This window comes from Ursus americanus, unplaced genomic scaffold (genome assembly GCF_024610735.1).
Source record: "Ursus americanus isolate L20-20 unplaced genomic scaffold, mUrsAme1.1.p SCAF_71, whole genome shotgun sequence".
Classification (NCBI taxonomy): Eukaryota; Metazoa; Chordata; class Mammalia; order Carnivora; family Ursidae; genus Ursus; species Ursus americanus.
The window spans coordinates 91,132-116,130 of NW_028273653.1; positions in this window are offsets into that span (position 1 = coordinate 91,132).

Genomic DNA, 24,999 nt, shown 5'->3' on the forward strand with positions numbered 1-24,999 from the left:
ATGGGAGGGCTTAGAACATGCCTGGGCACTGTGGTTTCTTCCAGAGAAGTGGAGGGGATTGGCTTTACCTTGCCACAACCACTTGGGATAGGGTCTGCACCTCAGGAAAACTGTTTCCGTAGAAGCCGCCTTTTTGCAAAGGGGTCTCAGGGCCGTGGGCCTCGGGTGTCCCTCGGGCTCCCCAAACCACAGGGAAGAGGTGAGGGGCTTAGACCATGGCTGGGCAATGTTGTTTCTTACACCTGGGTGTGTGGCATTTTGTTGAGCTGGCTACCCCCTCTTGGGATAGGTGTTCCACGGCAAGCACCTATTGTTCGTCGGAAGCCGTTTTTGCCCCAGGCGTCTCCGGGCTGTGTTCGTTGGGCTTGAAATCCTGCTAGCAAAACCGCCGGGTTGAGGGAAGGGTTCAGACTGTGCCTGGGCCCTGTGGTCTCTTCCAGGTCAGTGTATGGCATTTCCTTCCCCTTGCCACAGGCACCTGGGAGCATGTCTGCACGTGGAGAAAGACTTTCCCGTGGGAAGCCGGTTTTTGTCAAACGGGTCCCAGTGCTCTGCTCCTCTCTTTTCACTCCTGCTGCCAGAAGCCCAGGGAGGATGGGAGGGCTTAGAACATGCCTGGGCACTGTGGTTTCTTCCAGAGAAGTGGAGGGCATTGGCGTTACCTTGCCACAACCACTTGGGATAGGGTCTGCACCTCAGGAAAACTGTTTCCGTGGGAAGCCGCCTTTCAAAGGGGTCTCAGGGCCGTGGGCCTCGGATGTCCCTCCGGCTCCCCAAAGCACAGGGACGAGGTGAGGGGCTTAGACCATGCCTGGGCAATGTTGTTTCTTACACCTGGGTGTGTGGCATTTTGTTGAGCTGGCTACCCCCACTTGGGATAGGTGTTCCACAGCAAGCACCTATTGTTCGTCGGAAGCCGTTTTTGCCCCAGGGGTCTCCGGGCTGTGTTCGTTGGGCTTGAACTCCTGCTAGCAAAACCGCCGGGTTGAGGGAAGGGTTCAGACTGTGCCTGGGCCCTGTGGTCTCTTCCAGGTCAGTGTATGGCATTTCCTTCCCCTTGCCACAGGCACCTGGGAGCATGTCTGCACGTGGAGAAAGACTTTCCCGTGGGAAGCCGGTTTTTGTCAAACGGGTCCCAGTGCTCTGCTCCTCTCTTTTCCCTCCTGCTGCCAGAAGCCCAGGGAGGATGGGAGGGCTTAGAACATGGCTGGGCACTGGGGTTTCTTTCAGAGAAGTGGAGGGCATTGGCTTTACCTTGCCACAACCACTTGTGAGAGGGTCTGCACCTCAGGAAAACTGTCTCCGTGGGAAGCCGTCTTTTTGCAAAGGGGTCTAAGGGCCGTGGGCCTCGGCTGTCCCTCCGGCTCCCCAAAGCACAGGGACGAGTTGAGGGGCTTAGACCATGCCTGGGCAATGTTGTTTCTTACACCTGGGTGTGTGGCATTTTGTTGAGCTGGCTACCCCCTCTTGGGATAGGTGTTCCACAGCAAGCACCTATTGTTCGTCGGAAGCCGTTTTTGCCCCAGGGGTCTCCGGGCTGTGTTCGTTGGGCTTGAACTCCTGCTAGCAAAACCGCCGGGATGAGGGAAGGGTTCAGACTGTGCCTGGGCCCTGTGGTCTCTTCCAGGTCAGTGTATGGCATTTCCTTCCCCTTGCCACAGGCACCTGGGAGCATGTCTGCACGTGGAGAAAGACTTTCCCGTGGGAAGCCGGTTTTTGTCAAACGGGTCCCAGTGCTCTGCTCCTCTATTTTCACTCCTGCTGCCAGAAGCCCAAGGAGGATGGGAGGGCTTAGAACATGGCTGGGCACTGTGGTTTCTTCCAGAGAAGTGGAGGGCATTGGCTTTACCTTGCCACAACCACTTGTGAGAGGGTCTGCACCTCAGGAAAACTGTTTCCGTGGGAAGCCTGCTTTTTGCAAAGGGGTCTCAGGGCCGTGGGCCTCGGGTGTCCCTCCGGCTCCCCAAAGCACAGGGACGAGGTGAGGGGCTTAGACCATGCCTGGGCAATGTTGTTTCTGACACCTGGGTGTGTGGCATTTTATTGAGCTGGCTACCCCCACTTGGGATAGGTGTTCCACAGCAAGCACCTATTGTTCGTCGGAAGCCGTTTTTGCCCCAGGGGTCTCCGGGCTGTGTTCGTTGGGCTTGAACTCCTGCTAGCAAAACCGCCGGGTTGAGGGAAGGGTTCAGACTGTGCCTGGGCCCTGTGGTCTCTTCCAGGTCAGTGTATGGCATTTCCTTCCAATTGCCACAGGCACCTGGGAGCATGTCTGCACGTGGAGAAAGACTTTCCCGTGGGAAGCCGGTTTTTGTCAAACGGGTCCCAGTGCTCTGCTCCTCTCTTTTCACTCCTGCTGCCAGAAGCCCAGGGAGGATGGGAGGGCTTAGAACATGCCTGGGCACTGTGGTTTCTTCCAGAGAAGTGGAGGGCATTGGCTTTACCTTGCCACAACCACTTGGGAGAGGGTCTACACCTCAGGAAAACTGTTTCCGTGGGAAGCCGGCTTTTTGCAAAGGGGTCTCAGGGTACGTGGGCCTCGGCTGTCCCTCCGGCTCCCCAAAGCACAGGGAAGAGGTGAGGGGCTTATACCATGCCTGGGCAATGTTGTTTCTTACACCTGGGTGTGTGGCATTTTGTTGAGCTGGCTACCCCCACTTGGGATAGGTGTTCCACGGCAAGCACCTATTGTTCCTCGGAAGCCGTTTTTGCCCCAGGCGTCTCCGGGCTGTGTTCGTTGGGCTTGAAATCCTGCTAGCAAAACCGCCGGGTTGAGGGAAGGGTTCAGACTGTGCCTGGGCCCTGTGGTCTCTTCCAGGTCAGTGTATGGCATTTCCTTCCCCTTGCCACAGGCACCTGGGAGCATGTCTGCACGTGGAGAAAGACTTTCCCGTGGGAAGCCGGTTTTTGTCAAACGGGTCCCAGTGCTCTGCTCCTCTCTTTTCACTCCTGCTGCCAGAAGCCCAGGGAGGATGGGAGGGCTTAGAACATGCCTGGGCACTGTGGTTTCTTCCAGAGAAGTGGAGGGCATTGGCTTTACCTTGCCACAACCACTTGGGATAGGGTCTGCACCTCAGGAAAACTGTTTCCGTGGGAAGCCGGCTTTTTGCAAAGGATTCTCAGGGCCGTGGGCCTCGGGTGTCCCTCCGGCTCCCCAAACCACAGGGACGAGGTGAGGGGCTTAGACCATGGCTGGACAATGTTGTTTCTTACACCTGGGTGTGTGGCATTTTGTTGAGCTGGCTACCCCCACTTGGGATAGGTGTTCCACAGCAAGCACCTATTGTTCCTCGGAAGCCGTTTTTACCCCAGGGGTCTCCGGGCTGTGTTCGTTGGGCTTGAACTCCTGCTAGCAAAACCGCCGGGTTGAGGGAAGGGTTCAGACTGTGCCTGGGCCCTGTGGTCTCTTCCAGGTCAGTGTATGGCATTTCCTTCCCCTTGCCACAGGCACCTGGGAGCATGTCTGCACGTGGAGAAAGACTTTCCCGTGGGAAGCCGGTTTTTGTCAAACGGGTCCCAGTGCTCTGCTCCTCTCTTTTCACTCCTGCTGCCAGAAGCCCAGGGAGGATGGGAGGGCTTAGAACATGCCTGGGCACTGTGGTTTCTTCCAGAGAAGTGGAGGGCATTGGCTTTACCTTGCCACAACCATTTGGGATAGGGTCTACACCTCAGGAAAACTGTCTCCGTGGGAAGCCGGCTTTTTGCAAAGGGGTCTCAGGGTACGTGGGCTACGGCTGTCCCTCCGGCTCCCCAAAGCACAGGGACGAGGTGAGGGGCTTAGACCATGCCTGGGCAATGTTGTTTCTTACACCTGGGTGTGTGGCATTTTGTTGAGCTGGCTACCCCCACTTGGGATAGGTGTTCCACGGCAAGCACCTATTGTTCGTCGGAAGCCGTTTTTGCCCCAGGGGTCTCCGGGCTGTGTTCGTTGGGCTTGAACTCCTGCTAGCAAAACCGCCGGGTTGAGGGAAGGGTTCAGACAGTGCCTGGGCCCTGTGGTCTCTTCCAGGTCAGTGTATGGCATTTCCTTCCCCTTGCCACAGGCACCTGGGAGCATGTCTGCACGTGGAGAAAGACTTTCCCGTGGGAAGCCGGTTTTTGTCAAACGGGTCCCAGTGCTCTGCTCCTCTCTTTTCACTCCTGCTGCCAGAAGCCCAGGGAGGATGGGAGGGCTTAGAACATGGCTGGGCACTGGGGTTTCTTCCAGAGAAGTGGAGGGCATTGGCTTTACCTTGCCACAACCACTTGGGAGAGGGTTCGCACCTGAGGAAAACTGTTTCCGTGGGAAGCCGGCTTTTTGCAAAGGGGTCTCAGGGCCGTGGGCCTCGGATGTCCCTCCGGCTCCCCAAAGCACAGGGACGAGGTGAGGGGCTTAGACCGTGCCTGGGCAATGTTGTTTCTTACACCTGGGTGTGTGGCATTTTGTTGAGCTGGCTACCCCCTCTTGGGATAGGTGTTCCACGGCAAGCACCTATTGTTCGTCGGAAGCCGTTTTTGCCCCAGGGGTCTCCGGGCTGTGTTCGTTGGGCTTGAAATCCTGCTAGCGAAAGCGCCGGGTTAAGGGAAGGGTTCAGACTGTGCCTGGGCCCTGTGGTCTCTTCCAGGTCAGTGTATGGCATTTCCTTCCCCTTGCCACAGGCACCTGAGAGCATGTCTGCACGTGGAGAAAGACTTTCCCGTGGGAAGCCGGTTTTTGTCAAACGGGTCCCAGTGCTCTGCTCCTCTCTTTTCACTCCTGCTGCCAGAAGCCCAGGGAGGATGGGAGGGCTTAGAACATGCCTGGGCACTGTGGTTTCTTCCAGAGAAGTGGAGGGCATTGGCTTTACCTTGCCACAACCACTTGGGATAGGGTCTGCACCTCAGGAAAACTGTTTCCGTGGGAAGCCGGCTTTTTGCAAAGGTTCTCAGGGCCGTGGGCCTCGGGTGTCCCTCCGGCTCCCCAAACCACAGGGACGAGGTGAGGGGCTTAGACCATGCCTGGACAATATTGTTTCTTACACCTGGGTGTGTGGCATTTTGTTGAGCTGGCTACCCCCACTTGGGATAGGTGTTCCACAGCAAGCACCTTTTGTTCGTCCGAAGCCGTTTTTGCCCCAGGGGTCTCCGGGCTGTGTGCCTTGGGCTTGAACTCCTGCTAGCAAAACCGCCGGGTTGAGGGAAGGGTTCAGACTGTGCCTGGGCCCTGTGGTCTCTTCCAGGTCAGTGTATGGCATTTCCTTCCCCTTGCCACAGGCACCTGGGAGCATGTCTGCACGTGGAGAAAGACTTTCCCGTGGGAAGCCGGTTTTTGTCAAACGGGTCCCAGTGCTCTGCTCCTCTCTTTTCACTCCTGCTGCCAGAAGCCCTGGGAGGATGGGAGGTCTTAGAACATGGCTGGGCACTGGGGTTTCTTCCAGAGAAGTGGAGGGCATTGGCTTTACCTTGCCACAACCACTTGGGATAGGGTTCGCACCTCAGGAAAACTGTTTCCGTGGGAAGCCGGCTTTTTGCAAAGGGGTCTCAGGGCCGTGGGCCTCGGATGTCCCTCCGGCTCCCCAAAGCACAGGGACGAGGTGAGGGGCTTAGACCATGCCTGGGCAATGTTGTTTCTTACACCTGGGTGTGTGGCATTTTGTTGAGCTGCCTACCCCCACTTGGGATAGGTGTTCCACAGCAAGCACCTATTGTTCATCGGAAGCCGTTTTTGCCCCAGGGGTCTCCGGGCTGTGTTCCTTGGGCTTGAACTCCTGCTAGCAAAACCGCCGGGTTGAGGGAAGGGTTCAGACTGTGCCTGGGCCCTGTGGTCTCTTCCAGGTCAGTGTATGGCATTTCCTTCCCTTTGCCACAGGCACCTGGGAGCATGTCTGCACGTGGAGAAAGACTTTCCCGTGGGAAGCCGGTTTTTGTCAAACGGGTCCCAGTGCTCTGCACCTCTCTTTTCACTCCTGCTGCCAGAAGCCCAGGGAGGATGGGAGGGCTTAGAACATGGCTGGGCACTGTGGTTTCTTCCAGAGAAGTGGAGGGCATTGGCTTTACCTTGCCACAACCACTGTGAGAGGGTCTGCACCTCAGGAAAACTGTTATCGTGGGAAGCCGGCTTTTTGCAAAGGGGTCTCAGGGCCGTGGGCCTCGGGTGTCCCTCCGGCTCCCCAAAGCACAGGGACGAGGTGAGGGGCTTAGACCATGCCTGGGCAATGTTGTTTCTTACACCTGGGTGTGTGGCATTTTGTTGAGCTGGCTACCCCCACTTCGGATAGCTGTTCCACAGCAAGCACCTATTGTTCGTCGGAAGCCGTTTTTGCCCCAGGGGTCTCCGGGCTGTGTTCGTTGGGCTTGAACTCCTGCTAGCAAAACCGCCGGGTTGAGGGAAGGGTTCAGACTGTGCCTGGGCCCTGTGGTCTCTTCCAGGTCAGTGTATGGCATTTCCTTCCCCTTGCCACAGGCACCTGGGAGCATGTCTGCACGTGGAGAAAGACTTTCCCGTGGGAAGCCGGTTTTTGTCAAACGGGTCCCAGTGCTCTGCTCCTCTCTTTTCACTCCTGCTGCCAGAAGCCCAGGGAGGATGGGAGGGCTTAGAACATGCCTGGGCACTGTGGTTTCTTCCAGAGAAGTGGAGGGCATTGGCTTTACCTTGCCACAACCACTTGGGAGAGGGTCTACACCTCAGGAAAACTGTTATCGTGGGAAGCCGGCTTTTTGCAAAGGGGTCTCAGGGTACGTGGGCCTCGGCTATCCCTCCGGCTCCCCAAAGCACAGGGACGAGGTGAGGGGCTTATACCATGCCTGGGCAATGTTGTTTCTTACACCTGGGTGTGTGGCATTTTGTTGAGCTGGCTACCCCCACTTGGGATAGGTGTTCCACGGCAAGCACCTATTGTTCGTCGGAAGCCGTTTTTGCCCCAGGGGTCTCCGGGCTGTGTTCGTTGGGCTTGAAATCCTGCTAGCAAAACCGCCGGGTTGAGGGAAGGTTTCAGACTGTGCCTGGGCCCTGTGGTCTCTTCCAGGTCAGTGTATGGCATTTCCTTCCCCTTGCCACAGGCACCTGGGAACATGTCTGCACGTGGAGAAAGACTTTCCCGTGGGAAGCCGGTTTTTGTCAAACGGGTCCCAGTGCTCTGCTCCTCTCTTTTCACTCCTGCTGCCAGAAGCCCAGGGAGGATGGGAGGGCTAAGAACATGGCTGGGCACTGGGGTTTCTTCCAGAGAAGTGGAGGGCATTGGCTTTACCTTGCCACAACCACTTGGGAGAGGGTCTACACCTCAGGAAAACTGTCTCCGTGGGAAGCCGGCTTTTTGCAAAGGGGTCTCAGGGCCGTGGGCCTCGGCTGTCCCTCCGGCTCCCCAAAGCACAGGGACGAGGTGAGGGGCTTAGACCATGCCTGGGCAATGTTGTTTCTTACATCTGGGTGTGTGGCATTTTGTTGAGCTGGCTACCCCCACTTGGGATAGATGTTCCACAGCAAGCACCTATTGTTCGTCGGAAGCCGTTTTTGCCCCAGGGGTCTCCGGGCTGTGTTCGTTGGGCTTGAACTCCTGCTGGCAAAACCGCCGGGTTGAGGGAAGGGTTCAGACTGTGCCTGGGCCCTGTGGTCTCTTCCAGGTCAGTGTATGGCATTTCCTTCCCCTTGCCACAGGCACCTGGGAGCATGTCTGCACGTGGAGAAAGACTTTCCCGTGGGAAGCCGGTTTTTGTCAAACGGGTCCCAGTGCTCTGCTCCTCTCTTTTCACTCCTGCTGCCAGAAGCCCAGGGAGGATGGGAGGGCTTAGAACATGCCTGGGCACTGGGGTTTCTTCCAGAGAAGTGGAGGGCATTGGCTTTACCTTGCCACAACCACTTGGGATAGGGTCTGCACATCAGGACAACTGTTTCCGTGGGAAGCCGGCTTTTTGCAAAGGGGTCTCAGGGCCGTGGGCCTCGGGTGTCCCTCCGGCTCCCCAAAGCACAGGGACGAGGTGAGGGGCTTGGACCATGGCTGGACAATGTTGTTTCTTACACCTGGGTGTGTGGCATTTTGTTGAGCTGGCTACCCCCACTTGGGATAGGTGTTCCACAGCAAGCACCTATTGTTCGTCGGAAGCCGTTTTTGCCCCAGGGGTCTCCGGGCTGTGTTCGTTGGGCTTGAACTCCTGCTAGCAAAACCGCCGGGTTGAGGGAAGGGTTCAGACTGTGCCTGGGCCCTGTGGTCTCTTCCAGGTCAGTGTATGGCATTTCCTTCCCCTTGCCACAGGCACCTGGGAGCATGTCTGCACGTGGAGAAAGACTTTCCCGTGGGAAGCCGGTTTTTGTCAAACGGGTCCCAGTGCTCTGCTCCTCTCTTTTCACTCCTGCTGCCAGAAGCTCAGGGAGGATGGGAGGGCTTAGAACATGCCTGGGCACTGGGGTTTCTTCCAGAGAAGTGGAGGGCATTGGCTTTACCTTGCCACAACCACTTGGGATAGGGTCTGCACCTCAGGAAAACTGTTTCCGTGGGAAGCCGGCTTTTTGCAAAGGGGTCTCAGGGCCGTGGGCCTCGGGTGTCCCTCCGGCTCCCCAAAGCACAGGGACGAGGTGAGGGGCTTAGACCATGCCTGGGCAATGTTGTTTCTTACACCTGGGTGTGTGGCATTTTGTTGAGCTGGCTACCCCCACTTGGGATAGGTGTTCCACAGAGAGCACCTATTGTTCGTCGGAAGCCGTTTTTGCCCCAGGGGTCTCCGGGCTGTGTTCGTTGGGCTTGAACTCCTGCTAGCAAAACCGCCGGGTTGAGGGAAGGGTTCAGACTGTGCCTGGGCCCAGTGGTCTCTTCCAGGTCAGTGTATGGCATTTCCTTCCCCTTGCCACAGGCACCTGGGAGCATGTCTGCACGTGGAGAAAGACTTTCCCGTTGGAAGCCGGTTTTTGTCAAACGGGTCCCAGTGCTCTGCTCCTCTCTTTTCACTCCTGCTGCCAGAAGCCCTGGGAGTATGGGAGGTCTTAGAACATGGCTGGGCACTGGGGTTTCTTCCAGAGAAGTGGAGGGCATTGGCTTTACCTTGCCACAACCACTTGGGATAGGGTCTGCACCTCAGGAAAACTGTTTTCGTGGGAAGCCGGCTTTTTGCAAAGGGCTCTCAGGGCCGTGGGCCTCGGGTGTCCCTCCGGCTCCCCAAAGCACAGGGACGAGGTGAGGGGCTTAGACCATGGCTGGGCAATGTTGTTTCTTACACGTGGGTGTGTGGCATTTTGTTGAGCTGACTACCCCCACTTGGGATAGGTGTTTCACAGCAAGCACCTATTGTTCGTCGGAAGCCGTTTTTGCCCCAGGGGTCTCGGGGCTGTGTTCGTTGGGCTTGAACTCCTGCTAGCAAAACCGCCGGGTTGAGGGAAGGGTTCAGACTGTGCCTGGGCCCTGTGGTCTCTTCCAGGTCAGTGTATGGCATTTCCTTCCCCTTGCCACAGGCACCTGGGAGCATGTCTCCACGTGGAGAAAGACTTTCCCGTGGGAAGCCGGTTTTTGTCAAACGGGTCCCAGTGCTCTGCTCCTCTCTTTTCACTCCTGCTGCCAGAAGCCCAGGGAGGATGGGAGGGCTTAGAACATGGCTGGGCACTGTGGTTTCTTCCAGAGAAGTGGAGGGCATTGGCTTTACCTTGCCACAACCACTTGGGATAGGGTCTGCACATCAGGACAACTGTTTCCGTGGGAAGCCGGCTTTTTGCAAAGGGGTCTCAGGGCCGTGGGCCTCGGGTGTCCCTCCGGCTCCCCAAAGCACAGGGACGAGGTGAGGGGCTTAGACCATGGCTGGACAATGTTGTTTCTTACACCTGGGTGTGTGGCATTTTGTTGAGCTGGCTACCCCCACTTGGGATAGATGTTCCACAGCAAGCACCTATTGTTCGTCGGAAGCCGTTTTTGCCCCAGGGGTCTCCGGGCTGTGTTCGTTGGGCTTGAACTCCTGCTAGCAAAACCGCCGGGTTGAGGGAAGGGTTCAGACTGTGCCTGGGCCCTGTGGTCTCTTCCAGGTCAGTGTATGGCATTTCCTTCCCCTTGCCACAGGCACCTGGGAGCATGTCTGCACGTGGAGAAAGACTTTCCCGTGGGAAGCCGGTTTTTGTCAAACGGGTCCCAGTGCTCTGCTCCTCTCTTTTCACTCCTGCTGCCAGAAGCCCAGGGAGGATGGGAGGGCTTAGAACATGCCTGGGCACTGTGGTTTCTTCCAGAGAAGTGGAGGGGATTGGCTTTACCTTGCCACAACCACTTGGGATAGGGTCTGCACCTCAGGAAAACTGTTTCCGTAGAAGCCGCCTTTTTGCAAAGGGGTCTCAGGGCCGTGGGCCTCGGGTGTCCCTCGGGCTCCCCAAACCACAGGGAAGAGGTGAGGGGCTTAGACCATGGCTGGGCAATGTTGTTTCTTACACCTGGGTGTGTGGCATTTTGTTGAGCTGGCTACCCCCTCTTGGGATAGGTGTTCCACGGCAAGCACCTATTGTTCGTCGGAAGCCGTTTTTGCCCCAGGCGTCTCCGGGCTGTGTTCGTTGGGCTTGAAATCCTGCTAGCAAAACCGCCGGGTTGAGGGAAGGGTTCAGACTGTGCCTGGGCCCTGTGGTCTCTTCCAGGTCAGTGTATGGCATTTCCTTCCCCTTGCCACAGGCACCTGGGAGCATGTCTGCACATGGAGAAAGACTTTCCCGTGGGAAGCCGGTTTTTGTCAAACGGGTCCCAGTGCTCTGCTCCTCTCTTTTCACTCCTGCTGCCAGAAGCCCAGGGAGGATGGGAGGGCTTAGAACATGCCTGGGCACTGTGGTTTCTTCCAGAGAAGTGGAGGGCATTGGCTTTACCTGGCCACAACCACTTGGGAGAGGGTCTACACCTCAGGAAAACTGTCTCCGTGGGAAGCCGGCTTTCTGCAAAGGGTTCTCAGGGCCGTGGGCTTCGGGTGTCCCTCCGGCTCCCCAAACCACAGGGACGAGGTGAGGGGCTTAGACCATGCCTGGGCAATGTTGTTTCTTACACCTGGGTGTGTGGCATTTTGTTGAGCTGGCTACCCCCACTTGGGATAGGTGTTCCACAGCAAGCACCTATTGTTCGTCGGAAGCCGTTTTTGCCCCAGGGGTCTCCGGGCTGTGTTCGTTGGGCTTGAAATCCTGCTAGCAAAACCGCCGGGTTGAGGGAAGGGTTCAGACTGTGCCTGGGCCCTGTGGTCTCTTCCAGGTCAGTGTATGGCATTTCCTTCCCCTTGCCACAGGCACCTGGGAGCATGTCTGCACGTGGAGAAAGACTTTCCCGTGGGAAGCCGGATTTTGTCAAACGGGTCCCAGTGCTCTGCTCCTCTCTTTTCACTCCTGCTGCCAGAAGCCCAGGGAGGATGGGAGGGCTTAGAACATGCCTGGGCACTGTGGTTTCTTCCAGAGAAGTGGAGGGCATTGGCTTTACCTGGCCACAACCACTTGGGAAAGGGTCTACACCTCAGGAAAACTGTCTCCGTGGGAAGCCGGCTTTCTGCAAAGGGGTCTCAGGGCCGTGGGCCTCGGCTGTCCCTCCGGCTCCCCAAAGCACAGGGACGAGGTGAGGGGCTTAGACCATGCCTGGGCAATGTTGTTTCTTACACCTGGGTGTGTGGCATTTTGTTGAGCTGGCTACCCCCACTTGGGATAGGTGTTCCACAGCAAGCACCTATTGTTCGTCGGAAGCCGTTTTTGCCCCAGGGGTCTCCGGGCTGTGTTCGTTGGGCTTGAACTCCTGCTAGCAAAACCGCCGGGTTGAGGGAAGGGTTCAGACTGTGCCTGGGCCCTGTGGTCTCTTCCAGGTCAGTGTATGGCATTTCCTTCCCCTTGCCACAGGCACCTGGGAGCATGTCTGCACGTGGAGAAAGACTTTCCCGTGGGAAGCCGGTTTTTGTCAAACGGGTCCCAGTGCTCTGCTCCTCTCTTTTCACTCCTGCTGCCAGAAGCCCAGGGAGGATGGGAGGGCTTAGAACATGCCTGGGCACTGTGGTTTCTTCCAGAGAAGTGGAGGGCATTGGCGTTACCTTGCCACAACCACTTGGGATAGGGTCTGCACCTCAGGAAAACTGTTTCCGTGGGAAGCCGCCTTTCAAAGGGGTCTCAGGGCCGTGGGCCTCGGATGTCCCTCCGGCTCCCCAAAGCACAGGGACGAGGTGAGGGGCTTAGACCATGCCTGGGCAATGTTGTTTCTTACACCTGGGTGTGTGGCATTTTGTTGAGCTGGCTACCCCCACTTGGGATAGGTGTTCCACAGCAAGCACCTATTGTTCGTCGGAAGCCGTTTTTGCCCCAGGGGTCTCCGGGCTGTGTTCGTTGGGCTTGAACTCCTGCTAGCAAAACCGCCGGGTTGAGGGAAGGGTTCAGACTGTGCCTGGGCCCTGTGGTCTCTTCCAGGTCAGTGTATGGCATTTCCTTCCCCTTGCCACAGGCACCTGGGAGCATGTCTGCACGTGGAGAAAGACTTTCCCGTGGGAAGCCGGTTTTTGTCAAACGGGTCCCAGTGCTCTGCTCCTCTCTTTTCCCTCCTGCTGCCAGAAGCCCAGGGAGGATGGGAGGGCTTAGAACATGGCTGGGCACTGGGGTTTCTTCCAGAGAAGTGGAGGGCATTGGCTTTACCTTGCCACAACCACTTGTGAGAGGGTGTGCACCTCAGGAAAACTGTCTCCGTGGGAAGCCGTCTTTTTGCAAAGGGGTCTAAGGGCCGTGGGCCTCGGCTGTCCCTCCGGCTCCCCAAAGCACAGGGACGAGTTGAGGGGCTTAGACCATGCCTGGGCAATGTTGTTTCTTACACCTGGGTGTGTGGCATTTTGTTGAGCTGGCTACCCCCTCTTGGGATAGGTGTTCCACAGCAAGCACCTATTGTTCGTCGGAAGCCGTTTTTGCCCCAGGGGTCTCCGGGCTGTGTTCGTTGGGCTTGAACTCCTGCTAGCAAAACCGCCGGGATGAGGGAAGGGTTCAGACTGTGCCTGGGCCCTGTGGTCTCTTCCAGGTCAGTGTATGGCATTTCCTTCCCCTTGCCACAGGCACCTGGGAGCATGTCTGCACGTGGAGAAAGACTTTCCCGTGGGAAGCCGGTTTTTGTCAAACGGGTCCCAGTGCTCTGCTCCTCTATTTTCACTCCTGCTGCCAGAAGCCCAAGGAGGATGGGAGGGCTTAGAACATGGCTGGGCACTGTGGTTTCTTCCAGAGAAGTGGAGGGCATTGGCTTTACCTTGCCACAACCACTTGTGAGAGGGTCTGCACCTCAGGAAAACTGTTTCCGTGGGAAGCCTGCTTTTTGCAAAGGGGTCTCAGGGCCGTGGGCCTCGGGTGTCCCTCCGGCTCCCCAAAGCACAGGGACGAGGTGAGGGGCTTAGACCATGCCTGGGCAATGTTGTTTCTGACACCTGGGTGTGTGGCATTTTATTGAGCTGGCTACCCCCACTTGGGATAGGTGTTCCACAGCAAGCACCTATTGTTCGTCGGAAGCCGTTTTTGCCCCAGGGGTCTCCGGGCTGTGTTCGTTGGGCTTGAACTCCTGCTAGCAAAACCGCCGGGTTGAGGGAAGGGTTCAGACTGTGCCTGGGCCCTGTGGTCTCTTCCAGGTCAGTGTATGGCATTTCCTTCCAATTGCCACAGGCACCTGGGAGCATGTCTGCACGTGGAGAAAGACTTTCCCGTGGGAAGCCGGTTTTTGTCAAACGGGTCCCAGTGCTCTGCTCCTCTCTTTTCACTCCTGCTGCCAGAAGCCCAGGGAGGATGGGAGGGCTTAGAACATGCCTGGGCACTGTGGTTTCTTCCAGAGAAGTGGAGGGCATTGGCTTTACCTTGCCACAACCACTTGGGAGAGGGTCTACACCTCAGGAAAACTGTTTCCGTGGGAAGCCGGCTTTTTGCAAAGGGGTCTCAGGGTACGTGGGCCTCGGCTGTCCCTCCGGCTCCCCAAAGCACAGGGAAGAGGTGAGGGGCTTATACCATGCCTGGGCAATGTTGTTTCTTACACCTGGGTGTGTGGCATTTTGTTGAGCTGGCTACCCCCACTTGGGATAGGTGTTCCACGGCAAGCACCTATTGTTCCTCGGAAGCCGTTTTTGCCCCAGGCGTCTCCGGGCTGTGTTCGTTGGGCTTGAAATCCTGCTAGCAAAACCGCCGGGTTGAGGGAAGGGTTCAGACTGTGCCTGGGCCCTGTGGTCTCTTCCAGGTCAGTGTATGGCATTTCCTTCCCCTTGCCACAGGCACCTGGGAGCATGTCTGCACGTGGAGAAAGACTTTCCCGTGGGAAGCCGGTTTTTGTCAAACGGGTCCCAGTGCTCTGCTCCTCTCTTTTCACTCCTGCTGCCAGAAGCCTAGGGAGGATGGGAGGGCTTAGAACATGCCTGGGCACTGTGGTTTCTTCCAGAGAAGTGGAGGGCATTGGCTTTACCTTGCCACAACCACTTGGGATAGGGTCTGCACCTCAGGAAAACTGTTTCCGTGGGAAGCCGGCTTTTTGCAAAGGATTCTCAGGGCCGTGGGCCTCGGGTGTCCCTCCGGCTCCCCAAACCACAGGGACGAGGTGAGGGGCTTAGACCATGGCTGGACAATGTTGTTTCTTACACCTGGGTGTGTGGCATTTTGTTGAGCTGGCTACCCCCACTTGGGATAGGTGTTCCACAGCAAGCACCTATTGTTCCTCGGAAGCCGTTTTTACCCCAGGGGTCTCCGGGCTGTGTTCGTTGGGCTTGAACTCCTGCTAGCAAAACCGCCGGGTTGAGGGAAGGGTTCAGACTGTGCCTGGGCCCTGTGGTCTCTTCCAGGTCAGTGTATGGCATTTCCTTCCCCTTGCCACAGGCACCTGGGAGCATGTCTGCACGTGGAGAAAGACTTTCCCGTGGGAAGCCGGTTTTTGTCAAACGGGTCCCAGTGCTCTGCTCCTCTCTTTTCACTCCTGCTGCCAGAAGCCCAGGGAGGATGGGAGGGCTTAGAACATGCCTGGGCACTGTGGTTTCTTCCAGAGAAGTGGAGGGCATTGGCTTTACCTTGCCACAACCATTTGGGATAGGGTCTACACCTCAGGAAAACTGTCTCCGTGGGAAGCCGGCTTTTTGCAAAGGGGTCTCAGGGTACGTGGGCTACGGCTGTCCCTCCGGCTCCCCAAAGCACAGGGACGAGGTGAGGGGCTTAGACCATGCCTGGGCAATGTTGTTTCTTACACCTGGGTGTGTGGCATTTTGTTGAGCTGGCTACCCCCACTTGGGATAGGTGTTCCACGGCAAGCACCTATTGTTCGTCGGAAGCCGTTTTTGCCCCAGGGGTCTCCGGGCTGTGTTCGTTGGGCTTGAACTCCTGCTAGCAAAACCGCCGGGTTGAGGGAAGGGTTCAGACAGTGCCTGGGCCCTGTGGTCTCTTCCAGGTCAGTGTATGGCATTTCCTTCCCCTTGCCACAGGCACCTGGGAGCATGTCTGCACGTGGAGAAAGACTTTCCCGTGGGAAGCCGGTTTTTGTCAAACGGGTCCCAGTGCTCTGCTCCTCTCTTTTCACTCCTGCTGCCAGAAGCCCAGGGAGGATGGGAGGGCTTAGAACATGGCTGGGCACTGGGGTTTCTTCCAGAGAAGTGGAGGGCATTGGCTTTACCTTGCCACAACCACTTGGGAGAGGGTTCGCACCTGAGGAAAACTGTTTCCGTGGGAAGCCGGCTTTTTGCAAAGGGGTCTCAGGGCCGTGGGCCTCGGATGTCCCTCCGGCTCCCCAAAGCACAGGGACGAGGTGAGGGGCTTAGACCGTGCCTGGGCAATGTTGTTTCTTACACCTGGGTGTGTGGCATTTTGTTGAGCTGGCTACCCCCACTTGGGATAGGTGTTCCACAGCAAGCACCTATTGTTCGTCGGAAGCCGTTTTTGCCCCAGGGGTCTCCGGGCTGTGTTCGTTGGGCTTGAACTCCTGCTAGCAAAACCGCCGGGTTGAGGGAAGGGTTCAGACTGTGCCTGGGCCCTGTGGTCTCTTCCAGGTCAGTGTATGGCATTTCCTTCCCCTTGCCACAGGCACCTGGGAGCATGTCTGCACGTGGAGAAAGACTTTCCCGTGGGAAGCCGGTTTTTGTCAAACGGGTCCCAGTGCTCTGCTCCTCTCTTTTCACTCCTGCTGCCAGAAGCCTAGGGAGGATGGGAGGGCTTAGAACATGCCTGGGCACTGTGGTTTCTTCCAGAGAAGTGGAGGGCATTGGCTTTACCTTGCCACAACCACTTGGGATAGGGTCTGCACCTCAGGAAAACTGTTTCCGTGGGAAGCCGGCTTTTTGCAAAGGATTCTCAGGGCCGTGGGCCTCGGGTGTCCCTCCGGCTCCCCAAACCACAGGGACGAGGTGAGGGGCTTAGACCATGGCTGGACAATGTTGTTTCTTACACCTGGGTGTGTGGCATTTTGTTGAGCTGGCTACCCCCACTTGGGATAGGTGTTCCACAGCAAGCACCTATTGTTCCTCGGAAGCCGTTTTTACCCCAGGGGTCTCCGGGCTGTGTTCGTTGGGCTTGAACTCCTGCTAGCAAAACCGCCGGGTTGAGGGAAGGGTTCAGACTGTGCCTGGGCCCTGTGGTCTCTTCCAGGTCAGTGTATGGCATTTCCTTCCCCTTGCCACAGGCACCTGGGAGCATGTCTGCACGTGGAGAAAGACTTTCCCGTGGGAAGCCGGTTTTTGTCAAACGGGTCCCAGTGCTCTGCTCCTCTCTTTTCACTCCTGCTGCCAGAAGCCCAGGGAGGATGGGAGGGCTTAGAACATGCCTGGGCACTGTGGTTTCTTCCAGAGAAGTGGAGGGCATTGGCTTTACCTTGCCACAACCATTTGGGATAGGGTCTACACCTCAGGAAAACTGTCTCCGTGGGAAGCCGGCTTTTTGCAAAGGGGTCTCAGGGTACGTGGGCTACGGCTGTCCCTCCGGCTCCCCAAAGCACAGGGACGAGGTGAGGGGCTTAGACCATGCCTGGGCAATGTTGTTTCTTACACCTGGGTGTGTGGCATTTTGTTGAGCTGGCTACCCCCACTTGGGATAGGTGTTCCACGGCAAGCACCTATTGTTCGTCGGAAGCCGTTTTTGCCCCAGGGGTCTCCGGGCTGTGTTCGTTGGGCTTGAACTCCTGCTAGCAAAACCGCCGGGTTGAGGGAAGGGTTCAGACAGTGCCTGGGCCCTGTGGTCTCTTCCAGGTCAGTGTATGGCATTTCCTTCCCCTTGCCACAGGCACCTGGGAGCATGTCTGCACGTGGAGAAAGACTTTCCCGTGGGAAGCCGGTTTTTGTCAAACGGGTCCCAGTGCTCTGCTCCTCTCTTTTCACTCCTGCTGCCAGAAGCCCAGGGAGGATGGGAGGGCTTAGAACATGGCTGGGCACTGGGGTTTCTTCCAGAGAAGTGGAGGGCATTGGCTTTACCTTGCCACAACCACTTGGGAGAGGGTTCGCACCTGAGGAAAACTGTTTCCGTGGGAAGCCGGCTTTTTGCAAAGGGGTCTCAGGGCCGTGGGCCTCGGATGTCCCTCCGGCTCCCCAAAGCACAGGGACGAGGTGAGGGGCTTAGACCGTGCCTGGGCAATGTTGTTTCTTACACCTGGGTGTGTGGCATTTTGTTGAGCTGGCTACCCCCACTTGGGATAGGTGTTCCACAGCAAGCACCTATTGTTCGTCGGAAGCCGTTTTTGCCCCAGGGGTCTCCGGGCTGTGTTCGTTGGGCTTGAACTCCTGCTAGCAAAACCGCCGGGTTGAGGGAAGGGTTCAGACTGTGCCTGGGCCCTGTGGTCTCTTCCAGGTCAGTGTATGGCATTTCCTTCCCCTTGCCACAGGCACCTGGGAGCATGTCTGCACGTGGAGAAAGACTTTCCCGTGGGAAGCCGGTTTTTGTCAAACGGGTCCCAGTGCTCTGCTCCTCTCTTTTCACTCCTGCTGCCAGAAGCCCAGGGAGGATGGGAGGGCTTAGAACATGCCTGGGCACTGTGGTTTCTTCCAGAGAAGTGGAGGGGATTGGCTTTACCTTGCCACAACCACTTGGGATAGGGTCTGCACCTCAGGGAAACTGTTTCCGTAGAAGCCGCCTTTTTGCAAAGGGGTCTCAGGGCCGTGGGCCTCGGGTGTCCCTCGGGCTCCCCAAACCACAGGGAAGAGGTGAGGGGCTTAGACCATGGCTGGGCAATGTTGTTTCTTACACCTGGGTGTGTGGCATTTTGTTGAGCTGGCTACCCCCTCTTGGGATAGGTGTTCCACGGCAAGCACCTATTGTTCGTCGGAAGCCGTTTTTGCCCCAGGGGTCTCCGGGCTGTGTTCGTTGGGCTTGAAATCCTGCTAGCGAAAGCGCCGGGTTAAGGGAAGGGTTCAGACTGTGCCTGGGCCCTGTGGTCTCTTCCAGGTCAGTGTATGGCATTTCCTTCCCCTTGCCACAGGCACCTGAGAGCATGTCTGCACGTGGAGAAAGACTTTCCCGTGGGAAGCCGGTTTTTGTCAAACGGGTCCCAGTGCTCTGCTCCTCTCTTTTCACTCCTGCTGCCAGAAGCCCAGGGAGGATGGGAGGGCTTAGAACATGCCTGGGCACTGTGGTTTCTTCCAGAGAAGTGGAGGGCATTGGCTTTACCTTGCCACAACCACTTGGGATAGGGTCTGCACCTCAGGAAAACTGTTTCCGTGGGAAGCCGGCTTTTTGCAAAGGTTCTCAGGGCCGTGGGCCTCGGGTGTCCCTCCGGCTCCCCAAACCACAGGGACGAGGTGAGGGGCTTAGACCATGCCTGGACAATATTGTTTCTTACACCTGGGTGTGTGGCATTTTGTTGAGCTGGCTACCCCCACTTGGGATAGGTGTTCCACAGCAAGCACCTTTTGTTCGTCCGAAGCCGTTTTTGCCCCAGGGGTCTCCGGGCTGTGTGCCTTGGGCTTGAACTCCTGCTAGCAAAACCGCCGGGTTGAGGGAAGGGTTCAGACTGTGCCTGGGCCCTGTGGTCTCTTCCAGGTCAGTGTATGGCATTTCCTTCCCCTTGCCACAGGCACCTGGGAGCATGTCTGCACGTGGAGAAAGACTTTCCCGTGGGAAGCCGGTTTTTGTCAAACGGGTCCCAGTGCTCTGCTCCTCTCTTTTCACTCCTGCTGCCAGAAGCCCTGGGAGGATGGGAGGTCTTAGAACATGGCTGGGCACTGGGGTTTCTTCCAGAGAAGTGGAGGGCATTGGCTTTACCTTGCCACAACCACTTGGGATAGGGTTCGCACCTCAGGAAAACTGTTTCCGTGGGAAGCCGGCTTTTTGCAAAGGGGTCTCAGGGCCGTGGGCCTCGGATGTCCCTCCGGCTCCCCAAAGCACAGGGACGAGGTGAGGGGCTTAGACCATGCCTGGGCAATGTTGTTTCTTACACCTGGGTGTGTGGCATTTTGTTGAGCTGCCTACCCCCACTTGGGATAGGTGTTCCACAGCAAGCACCTATTGTTCATCGGAAGCCGTTTTTGCCCCAGGGGTCTCCGGGCTGTGTTCCTTGGGCTTGAACTCCTGCTAGCAAAACCGCCGGGTTGAGGGAAGGGTTCAGACTGTGCCTGGGCCCTGTGGTCTCTTCCAGGTCAGTGTATGGCATTTCCTTCCCTTTGCCACAGGCACCTGGGAGCATGTCTGCACGTGGAGAAAGACTTTCCCGTGGGAAGCCGGTTTTTGTCAAACGGGTCCCAGTGCTCTGCACCTCTCTTTTCACTCCTGCTGCCAGAAGCCCAGGGAGGATGGGAGGGCTTAGAACATGGCTGGGCACTGTGGTTTCTTCCAGAGAAGTGGAGGGCATTGGCTTTACCTTGCCACAACCACTGTGAGAGGGTCTGCACCTCAGGAAAACTGTTATCGTGGGAAGCCGGCTTTTTGCAAAGGGGTCTCAGGGCCGTGGGCCTCGGGTGTCCCTCCGGCTCCCCAAAGCACAGGGACGAGGTGAGGGGCTTAGACCATGCCTGGGCAATGTTGTTTCTTACACCTGGGTGTGTGGCATTTTGTTGAGCTGGCTACCCCCACTTCGGATAGCTGTTCCACAGCAAGCACCTATTGTTCGTCGGAAGCCGTTTTTGCCCCAGGGGTCTCCGGGCTGTGTTCGTTGGGCTTGAACTCCTGCTAGCAAAACCGCCGGGTTGAGGGAAGGGTTCAGACTGTGCCTGGGCCCTGTGGTCTCTTCCAGGTCAGTGTATGGCATTTCCTTCCCCTTGCCACAGGCACCTGGGAGCATGTCTGCACGTGGAGAAAGACTTTCCCGTGGGAAGCCGGTTTTTGTCAAACGGGTCCCAGTGCTCTGCTCCTCTCTTTTCACTCCTGCTGCCAGAAGCCCAGGGAGGATGGGAGGGCTTAGAACATGCCTGGGCACTGTGGTTTCTTCCAGAGAAGTGGAGGGCATTGGCTTTACCTTGCCACAACCACTTGGGAGAGGGTCTACACCTCAGGAAAACTGTTATCGTGGGAAGCCGGCTTTTTGCAAAGGGGTCTCAGGGTACGTGGGCCTCGGCTATCCCTCCGGCTCCCCAAAGCACAGGGACGAGGTGAGGGGCTTATACCATGCCTGGGCAATGTTGTTTCTTACACCTGGGTGTGTGGCATTTTGTTGAGCTGGCTACCCCCACTTGGGATAGGTGTTCCACGGCAAGCACCTATTGTTCGTCGGAAGCCGTTTTTGCCCCAGGGGTCTCCGGGCTGTGTTCGTTGGGCTTGAAATCCTGCTAGCAAAACCGCCGGGTTGAGGGAAGGTTTCAGACTGTGCCTGGGCCCTGTGGTCTCTTCCAGGTCAGTGTATGGCATTTCCTTCCCCTTGCCACAGGCACCTGGGAACATGTCTGCACGTGGAGAAAGACTTTCCCGTGGGAAGCCGGTTTTTGTCAAACGGGTCCCAGTGCTCTGCTCCTCTCTTTTCACTCCTGCTGCCAGAAGCCCAGGGAGGATGGGAGGGCTAAGAACATGGCTGGGCACTGGGGTTTCTTCCAGAGAAGTGGAGGGCATTGGCTTTACCTTGCCACAACCACTTGGGAGAGGGTCTACACCTCAGGAAAACTGTCTCCGTGGGAAGCCGGCTTTTTGCAAAGGGGTCTCAGGGCCGTGGGCCTCGGCTGTCCCTCCGGCTCCCCAAAGCACAGGGACGAGGTGAGGGGCTTAGACCATGCCTGGGCAATGTTGTTTCTTACATCTGGGTGTGTGGCATTTTGTTGAGCTGGCTACCCCCACTTGGGATAGATGTTCCACAGCAAGCACCTATTGTTCGTCGGAAGCCGTTTTTGCCCCAGGGGTCTCCGGGCTGTGTTCGTTGGGCTTGAACTCCTGCTGGCAAAACCGCCGGGTTGAGGGAAGGGTTCAGACTGTGCCTGGGCCCTGTGGTCTCTTCCAGGTCAGTGTATGGCATTTCCTTCCCCTTGCCACAGGCACCTGGGAGCATGTCTGCACGTGGAGAAAGACTTTCCCGTGGGAAGCCGGTTTTTGTCAAACGGGTCCCAGTGCTCTGCTCCTCTCTTTTCACTCCTGCTGCCAGAAGCCCAGGGAGGATGGGAGGGCTTAGAACATGCCTGGGCACTGGGGTTTCTTCCAGAGAAGTGGAGGGCATTGGCTTTACCTTGCCACAACCACTTGGGATAGGGTCTGCACATCAGGACAACTGTTTCCGTGGGAAGCCGGCTTTTTGCAAAGGGGTCTCAGGGCCGTGGGCCTCGGGTGTCCCTCCGGCTCCCCAAAGCACAGGGACGAGGTGAGGGGCTTGGACCATGGCTGGACAATGTTGTTTCTTACACCTGGGTGTGTGGCATTTTGTTGAGCTGGCTACCCCCACTTGGGATAGGTGTTCCACAGCAAGCACCTATTGTTCGTCGGAAGCCGTTTTTGCCCCAGGGGTCTCCGGGCTGTGTTCGTTGGGCTTGAACTCCTGCTAGCAAAACCGCCGGGTTGAGGGAAGGGTTCAGACTGTGCCTGGGCCCTGTGGTCTCTTCCAGGTCAGTGTATGGCATTTCCTTCCCCTTGCCACAGGCACCTGGGAGCATGTCTGCACGTGGAGAAAGACTTTCCCGTGGGAAGCCGGTTTTTGTCAAACGGGTCCCAGTGCTCTGCTCCTCTCTTTTCACTCCTGCTGCCAGAAGCTCAGGGAGGATGGGAGGGCTTAGAACATGCCTGGGCACTGGGGTTTCTTCCAGAGAAGTGGAGGGCATTGGCTTTACCTTGCCACAACCACTTGGGATAGGGTCTGCACCTCAGGAAAACTGTTTCCGTGGGAAGCCGGCTTTTTGCAAAGGGGTCTCAGGGCCGTGGGCCTCGGGTGTCCCTCCGGCTCCCCAAAGCACAGGGACGAGGTGAGGGGCTTAGACCATGCCTGGGCAATGTTGTTTCTTACACCTGGGTGTGTGGCATTTTGTTGAGCTGGCTACCCCCACTTGGGATAGGTGTTCCACAGAGAGCACCTATTGTTCGTCGGAAGCCGTTTTTGCCCCAGGGGTCTCCGGGCTGTGTTCGTTGGGCTTGAACTCCTGCTAGCAAAACCGCCGGGTTGAGGGAAGGGTTCAGACTGTGCCTGGGCCCAGTGGTCTCTTCCAGGTCAGTGTATGGCATTTCCTTCCCCTTGCCACAGGCACCTGGGAGCATGTCTGCACGTGGAGAAAGACTTTCCCGTTGGAAGCCGGTTTTTGTCAAACGGGTCCCAGTGCTCTGCTCCTCTCTTTTCACTCCTGCTGCCAGAAGCCCTGGGAGTATGGGAGGTCTTAGAACATGGCTGGGCACTGGGGTTTCTTCCAGAGAAGTGGAGGGCATTGGCTTTACCTTGCCACAACCACTTGGGATAGGGTCTGCACCTCAGGAAAACTGTTTTCGTGGGAAGCCGGCTTTTTGCAAAGGGCTCTCAGGGCCGTGGGCCTCGGGTGTCCCTCCGGCTCCCCAAAGCACAGGGACGAGGTGAGGGGCTTAGACCATGGCTGGGCAATGTTGTTTCTTACACGTGGGTGTGTGGCATTTTGTTGAGCTGACTACCCCCACTTGGGATAGGTGTTTCACAGCAAGCACCTATTGTTCGTCGGAAGCCGTTTTTGCCCCAGGGGTCTCGGGGCTGTGTTCGTTGGGCTTGAACTCCTGCTAGCAAAACCGCCGGGTTGAGGGAAGGGTTCAGACTGTGCCTGGGCCCTGTGGTCTCTTCCAGGTCAGTGTATGGCATTTCCTTCCCCTTGCCACAGGCACCTGGGAGCATGTCTCCACGTGGAGAAAGACTTTCCCGTGGGAAGCCGGTTTTTGTCAAACGGGTCCCAGTGCTCTGCTCCTCTCTTTTCACTCCTGCTGCCAGAAGCCCAGGGAGGATGGGAGGGCTTAGAACATGGCTGGGCACTGTGGTTTCTTCCAGAGAAGTGGAGGGCATTGGCTTTACCTTGCCACAACCACTTGGGATAGGGTCTGCACATCAGGACAACTGTTTCCGTGGGAAGCCGGCTTTTTGCAAAGGGGTCTCAGGGCCGTGGGCCTCGGGTGTCCCTCCGGCTCCCCAAAGCACAGGGACGAGGTGAGGGGCTTAGACCATGGCTGGACAATGTTGTTTCTTACACCTGGGTGTGTGGCATTTTGTTGAGCTGGCTACCCCCACTTGGGATAGATGTTCCACAGCAAGCACCTATTGTTCGTCGGAAGCCGTTTTTGCCCCAGGGGTCTCCGGGCTGTGTTCGTTGGGCTTGAACTCCTGCTAGCAAAACCGCCGGGTTGAGGGAAGGGTTCAGACTGTGCCTGGGCCCTGTGGTCTCTTCCAGGTCAGTGTATGGCATTTCCTTCCCCTTGCCACAGGCACCTGGGAGCATGTCTGCACGTGGAGAAAGACTTTCCCGTGGGAAGCCGGTTTTTGTCAAACGGGTCCCAGTGCTCTGCTCCTCTCTTTTCACTCCTGCTGCCAGAAGCCCAGGGAGGATGGGAGGGCTTAGAACATGCCTGGGCACTGGGGTTTCTTCCAGAGAAGTGGAGGGCATTGGCTTTACCTTGCCACAACCACTTGGGATAGGGTCTGCACCTCAGGAAAACTGTTTCCGTGGGAAGCCGGCTTTTTGCAAAGGGGTCTCAGTGCCGTGGGCCTCGGGTGTCCCTCCGGCTCCCCAAAGCACAGGGACGAGGTGAGGGGCTTAGACCATGCCTGGGCAATGTTGTTTCTTACACCTGGGTGTGTGGCATTTTGTTGAGCTGGCTACCCCCACTTGGGATAGGTGTTCCACAGAGAGCACCTATTGTTCGTCGGAAGCCGTTTTTGCCCCAGGGGTCTCCGGGCTGTGTTCGTTGGGCTTGAACTCCTGCTAGCAAAACCGCCGGGTTGAGGGAAGGGTTCAGACTGTGCCTGGGCCCAGTGGTCTCTTCCAGGTCAGTGTATGGCATTTCCTTCCCCTTGCCACAGGCACCTGGGAGCATGTCTGCACGTGGAGAAAGACTTTCCCGTTGGAAGCCGGTTTTTGTCAAACGGGTCCCAGTGCTCTGCTCCTCTCTTTTCACTCCTGCTGCCAGAAGCCCTGGGAGTATGGGAGGTCTTAGAACATGGCTGGGCACTGGGGTTTCTTCCAGAGAAGTGGAGGGCATTGGCTTTACCTTGCCACAACCACTTGGGATAGGGTCTGCACCTCAGGAAAACTGTTTTCGTGGGAAGCCGGCTTTTTGCAAAGGGCTCTCAGGGCCGTGGGCCTCGGGTGTCCCTCCGGCTCCCCAAAGCACAGGGACGAGGTGAGGGGCTTAGACCATGGCTGGGCAATGTTGTTTCTTACACGTGGGTGTGTGGCATTTTGTTGAGCTGGCTACCCCCACTTGGGATAGGTGTTTCACAGCAAGCACCTATTGTTCGTCGGAAGCCGTTTTTGCCCCAGGGGTCTCGGGGCTGTGTTCATTGGGCTTGAACTCCTGCTAGCAAAACCGCCGGGTTGAGGGAAGGGTTCAGACTGTGCCTGGGCCCTGTGGTCTCTTCCAGGTCAGTGTATGGCATTTCCTTCCCCTTGCCACAGGCACCTGGGAGCATGTCTCCACGTGGAGAAAGACTTTCCCGTGGGAAGCCGGTTTTTGTCAAACGGGTCCCAGTGCTCTGCTCCTCTCTTTTCACTCCTGCTGCCAGAAGCCCAGGGAGGATGGGAGGGCTTAGA